This window comes from Osmia lignaria, unplaced genomic scaffold (genome assembly GCF_051020975.1).
Source record: "Osmia lignaria lignaria isolate PbOS001 unplaced genomic scaffold, iyOsmLign1 scaffold0016, whole genome shotgun sequence".
In the NCBI taxonomy this organism is placed as follows: domain Eukaryota; kingdom Metazoa; phylum Arthropoda; class Insecta; order Hymenoptera; family Megachilidae; genus Osmia; species Osmia lignaria.
Window position 1 is genome coordinate 13298635 of NW_027478168.1, and position 7105 is coordinate 13305739.

Here is a 7105-nt window from a genome sequence, read left to right on the forward strand (position 1 = left end):
GAATTTTATTATAATCTTATCATTCAAGTACTCTTATTTATTTACTTATTTATTATTCTATTTTACTTTATTTCATTTAGTCTTATTTCAGTTTATACACTGGTATAGTGTTTATTGAACTGCGTACTTTATATTTGATTCATTTATTTGTTGCTTTAGCTACTCTATTTTGATATGTCATTCATTAATTAGTTCTATTTGCAGTTGTATTGACATGACCATTTATCATCTACCATTTACCAGTTACAGTCTAACTTATAATCTACTCTGGTAAAGAAATAGAGTATTGTAGTTAATAATCTTTACGGTTATATCTATTGAATTCACTTCTTCTATTTTGTATTTTGTATTCAGTTTATTATTGCATTCTGTTTTGCATTATATTGCATTACTTATATTACAGTGCATTACATTACATTATTTACATTAGGTTGGTTACGGCCTTCACTTTTACTTTACGCTTATTATTTATTATTTACCTCATTCTTCTTAATATCTTTAATTAATTATTTCATTGTTCAGTCGTTCATTTCATGCTGTCATTGTTCATTCATTCTGAATTAAATTGAATCAAGGTAACTGTTAAGATTTAGTTTATTTTGACTCACGATGGTACAAAGTTCTGTAAATGGTATTAATATTAATATAATTATGGTTTGTTAATAGGGTTAGGGTGGATTCCCGCTCGACGCGTCGAGGAGAGCGGACGTGTTTCGTGGTCGCTCCGTGGTTAGTTTCGCAACGCGGTGAAAAGCGGCTTATTTATTCGCGTTTTTTGTTAAATAGTGTTTATTAAGTGTTCGGGAGTGCTATTGTTGTGTTTTGTGATTAAATAATGTGTTAATTTATTGTTAAATAACGAAAATGTGATGTGCGTGTTACGCGGCATTTCCACGTGTGTCCCCGGTATTCGTGGCGTTAATTATGAACATTAGACATTATTTACGGACAATTTTGGTTAATCGGGAACGTTTCGCATTAAAATTCCGCGTTTTTTGTGACTTTTTGTGATTCAATTAATGAAGACAACGCATGCAAGATCAGTGCAAGATCAGACAGGATTGACAGGTTTTCAAGATGGCTGCTGTGGTTGGACAAGGATAGTCAACCTGCACGCGCGGCCCGGGCCTTGGATAGAAGAGGACAGACGATGGGAAATTAGGTCAACGGTTTGGTGACGTATTATTTTTATTCCTTTATTCTGTTCTTATTCTCATTTTATTTTGTTTTCCGTTAATTGCGTCGGTTTATTAAGTGATTTGTGTAAAAGTGCATCGATATTTTTTCAATATTTTTCGATATTCCTTCGTTATGTGTATTATTAATATTAATTTACTTTATTTTACTATCTGGTTGCATGTGTTTGACTGGCACGTTATTCCGCTGTATTATTTAATTATTTGTTTATTAACACATTCGATTATTCGATTATCCGGTGTTTCCGGTTTTGCATATTTATTCATCGTATTTTCTTATTTTCTTATCTTATTTTATTATTTTCATTATTTTCTATTGTCATTTTAACGCTTTTATCAATTTTCATTTTATTTTATGTTTCGCTTCATTATTTTATCGTTTATAGTGTTCTATATTTTATTTTACTTTTCCTTCGCTGTTTATACTTACATATTGATATTTAACACTATTTTGTGTTATTCTGTGTTATTTGTTTCATTTATTTATTTTATTTATTTATTATAGTACAGTGGGGTAGTGTGCCTTGATAATTTATGCAACTTGCGTTACATTCATTATTTGTCTTATTTATTTTATTATCGTAATTTTATTTTATCTCACTGTTGTCTTTTATTTATTTATTTATTCGCAACGGTATAATTGTGTGATTAATAAACCTGCGCAATTTACGTCCCTTTGCGTGATTTAATTGTTCAATTTATTTATCGTCTCATCGTATTTACCGTTCTATTTGGTTCTATATATATTAATATCAGTGGTTAATATCGCTTTTTCATGTGTTAATGGTTTACGCGGTTTACATTGCTGTCTCGTCTTATTATTTCATTACCCATCGTATTCTATTTTATTTATTTTATTTACCATCTACATTCATATTTCATATCTCATGGTTCATGTTATTTAATATCTTTCGCGTCATTACGGGTATTGCATTTATTTATTTCCTTTATTTTGTGATTCAATACGTAGTCCGCTTGTCATCCGGTTGTTCGGCTTATTGTTTGGTTTATTTATTTTATTTTATTATATTTGTCATTTTCATCGATTCATATCCGTGGTGCAACGTGTTTAACGTGTTTATTGGTTACGTGGTTACGTGGTTTACTTTTCTTGTTCTTTCGATTTTGATATTCGATTATCTCATTCATAGTATTCATCGTATTTATTCCTTTATTTCTTTCTTATATCGTGGCTTACATATTTCATTTTGGACGATGCAGCAGTGACATGTGCTGAAATAAATTGAATTGATTAATAAATAAATAAATTGGACAATCCGGGTTGTGTTTTTAATTGTTCCTCTTGTTCCAGTTCCAGTTTTGTTTTGTTTTAGTTTATTTCAGGTTTAGTGTGTTTGTTTTAATGATGTGGTGCGATGAGGGATTGCTTTTGTGCTTTTGGTGTAAATAGTTTTGTGTAGTTTATTTGTTGCGTGGTGGGTGCTCATTTACTTTACTTTCCTTTCCTTTACTTACTTACTTATAATATTGTATTACATTCACGCTTTCTTGCTTTCATTCACGCCTTCTTTCACTCACGTTACCTTCCTTACCTTCTTTATTTTTCTAAATCTTGCATTTCCTTAATCTTCCCATTCATTCAGTCATTATTCATTAACTCATTCATTCATTCTGATCAATTAAAGTTAAATTAACGGATATGATATGATTTATTTTACTTTAGTTTTTATTTCTGTGATGATGAGTGGTTTTGTCCATTCAAATGCTTTGATGGTGCAGGGTTTGTTATAATCTTATCATTTAAGTATCCTTACTTACTTATTTACTTATTTATTTATTTATTGTTAGTCTATACACTGGTATGGTGTTTATCGAACTACGCAGTTTACATTTGATTTGATTTGATTTCTTGGTCACTTTAGTTACTTTATTTTGATACGTCATTCAATAACCAGCTCTATTTGCATTTGCATTGACATAATCATTTATCATTTACCATTTACCATTAATAATTTGGTTTATAATCTACTTTGGTGAGGAAATAGATTGTTGTGGCTAATAATCTTTACGGTTATATTTCATTGAATTCACTTCTTGTATTTTGTATTCTATTTTAGTATATTTCATTTTGTTTTACATTATATTACATTACATTACATGACATTATTTACATTATGTTGGTTACAGCCTTCACTTTATATTTTGTGCCTTATTATTTATCTGGTTATTTACCTCATTCTTCTTTATTATCTTTAATTGATTATTTCACTGTCCAGTCAGTCATTCTTTTATTCTCTCATTGTTTATGCGTTCTGACACATTCCTGCTTTTTGCTCTCACTCACGCCTTCTTACCTTCTTTATTTTCTTTATTTTCATTATCTTCTTTATTCACCTTCTTTATTTTCCTTAATCTTTAATTTCCTTAATCGTTCCATTCATTCATTCATTATTCATTATTCATTATTCTTTCACTCATTCATTCTGATCAATTAAAGTTAATGGATATGATTTATTTTACCTTATTTTACTTTATTTTAATTAAGTTTTGCTCTCTCTACAATGATAGGTGGTTTTGTCCATCCAAATGCTTTGATTGTGCGTGAATTTTATTATAATCTTATCATTCAAGTACTCTTATTTATTATATACTTATTTATTTATTCTATTTTTATTTTATTTTATTTCACTTTATTCTTATTTCAGTTTATACACTGGTATAGTGTGTATTGAACTACGTACTTTACATTTCATTTCATTGTTGCTTTAGCTATTTTATTTTGATACATCATCCAATAATCAGTTCTATTTGCATTTGCATTGACATAATCATTTACCATTTATAATTTAGTTTATAACCTACTTTGGTGAGGAAACAGAGTGTCGTAGCTAATAATCTTTACGGTTATATTTCATTGAGTTCACTTCTGGTACTTTGTATTCTATTTTAGTATATTTCATTTTGTTTTACATTATATTACATTACATTATTTACATTATGTTGATTACAGCCTTCATTTTATATTTTATGCCTTATTATCTATCTTGTTAGTTACCCCATTTTTCTTTATTATCTTTAATTGATTATTTCCTGTTCAGTCATTCATTCATTCTCTCATTGTTTATTCGTTCTGACATAGTACTGCTTTTTGCTCTCACTCACGCCTTCTACCTTCTTTATTTTCCTTAATCTTTAATTTCCTTAATCGTTCCATTCATTCATTTATTATTTATTCATTATTCATTATTCATTCACTCATTCATTCTGATCAATTAAAGTTAATGGATATGATTTATATTACTTTATTTTACTTTATTTTAATTAAGTTTTGCTCTCTCTACAATGATAAGTGGTTTTGTCCATCCAAATGTTTTGATTGTGCGTGAATTCTATTATAATCTTATCATCCAAGTACTCTTATTTATTATTTACTTATTTATTTATTCTATTTTTATTTTATTTTATTTCACTTTATTCTTATTTCAGTTTATACACTGTTATAGTGTTATTGAACTACGTACTTTACATTTGATTTCATTGTTGCTTTAGCTACTTTATTTTGATACGTCATCCAATAATCAGTTCTATTTGCATTTGCATTGACATAATCATTTACCATTTATAATTTAGTTTATAACCTACTTTGGTGAGGAAAAGGAAATGGAGTGTTGTAGCTAATTATCTGTACGGTTATATTTCATTGAGTTCACTTCTTGTGTTTTGTATTCTATTTAGTATATTTCATTTTGTTTTACATTACATTACATTACATTACATTACATTACATTAGTTACATTATGTTGGTTACAGCCTTCACTTTATATTTTATGCCTTATTATTTATCTTGCTATTTACCTCATTCTTCTTTATTATCTTTAATTGATTATTTCACTGTTCAGTCATTCATTCTTTCATTCTCTCATTGTTTATTCGTTCTGACACATCCATGCTTTTTGCTCTCACTCACGCCTTCTTACCTTCTTTATTTCCTAAATCGTTCCATTCACTCATTCATTATTCATTCACTCACTCATTCTGATCAATTGAGGTTAATGGATATGATTTATTTTACCTTATTTTACTTATTTTAATTAAGTTTTGCTATCTCTACTATGATAAGTGGTTTTGTCCATCCAAATGCTTTGATTGTGCGTGAATTTTATTATAATCTTATCATTCATGTACTCTTATTTATTATTTACTTATTTATTTATTCTATTTTATTTCATTTTATTCTTATTTCAGTTCATACACTGGTACAGTGTTTATTGAACTACGTACTTTATATTTCATTTCATCTATTTGTTACTTTAGCTACTCTATTTTGATATGTCATTCATTAATTAGTTCTATTTGCAGTTGTATTGACATGACCATTTATCATCTACCATTTACCAGTTACAGTCTAACTTATAATCTACTCTGGTAAAGAAATAGAGTATTGTAGTTAATAATCTTTACGGTTATATCTATTGAATTCACTTCTTGTATTTTGTATTTTGTATTCAGTTTATTATTGCATTCTGTTTTGCATTATATTGCATTACTTATATTACAGTGCATTACATTACATTATTTACATTAGGTTGGTTACGGCCTTCACTTTTACTTTATGCTTATTATTTATTATTTACCTCATTATTTACCTCATTCTTCTTAATATCTTTAACTGATTATTTCATTGTTCAGTCGTTCATTTCATGCTGTCATTGTTCATTCATTCTGAATTAAATTGAATCAAGGTAACTGTTAAGATTTAGTTTATTTTGACTCACGATGGTACAAAGTTCTGTAAATGGCATTAATATTAATATAATTATGGTTTGTTTGCATACAATTGTTCTATATATATTTTCTATATTTTAATTTATTTGTGCCACGTATCACTGTCTACCATCATTTATTTTATTTTATTTCTTGTCACCTCTATCCTTGGACATTCCTTGGACATTTTGACATTTTGATATTCTTCTCTGGTATTCTTTAATTCAATTTATTCAAGCCGTTTCTCTTCGATAATAGTATAGCTCTTTGATGATGGTGTGCTATTCCTGTAGGAATTAATATTCATGTCATTAACTTGTGCTACTCTTGTTTAAATTTATTATGCGTTATTATAATCATTACCTTGTTTGTTTCTTTTCTCTTCTTTTCTTTTATATTTCCTTTCTGCTAGTTACCTGCTGCCTTGGTTGCTTTGATTCTACTTTGGTTACATTTATTTATTAACTGACTGGGTGTTACATGATTGGTCCTACGTGACTTTCCTGACTATATGCGTTATCTGACGTTGTGAGATGGCTATATTTGATTTCGATTCTGTTTAGGTTGAATGTTTCATTCGTTTATTTATTCAGCCTTTCGTTCTGTGGTGGTTTCTTTGTTTCGTTGTTCTGCGTAGTTTGTTTCCTGCGGCGCGATAGGCAGTAACATGATGCGTCCTGCAATCTGCGGATCTTATTCGGGTTGATTTCATTTCTTTCATTTCATTCTATCTTCATCATTGTTTATACTTAACATTTACTTCATCCTACACTATTGCAAACGTATGATTTATATATTTATAAATAATAAATGATAGCCGTGGTATTGTTTTATTAATTGATTTATTCTTGATTTTAATCCGTCTGGGGTTCTATTTGTTGCCCGTTTGCTTTTATAATTACCTTTCCCGTGAGTCGTGGTAATGTTTTATTAATTGATTTATTCATGATTTTAATCCGTCTGGGGTCTTATTTGTCCGTTTATAATTACCTTTCCGTGAATAGTATTGGATATCGGACTTATCTTTTATGGTAAGTCTGATGGTAAGTATGGCTTCCTAGGATGGCGCGGTTGCGCGACGGATAGTTTAGCTGTCGGTAACTGAGATGTAGCAGATATCTGGCGCGCGGTGGGTAACTGCTGCGCGGCGGATAGTTGGTCGGTGGATAACCGTTACGGGATGA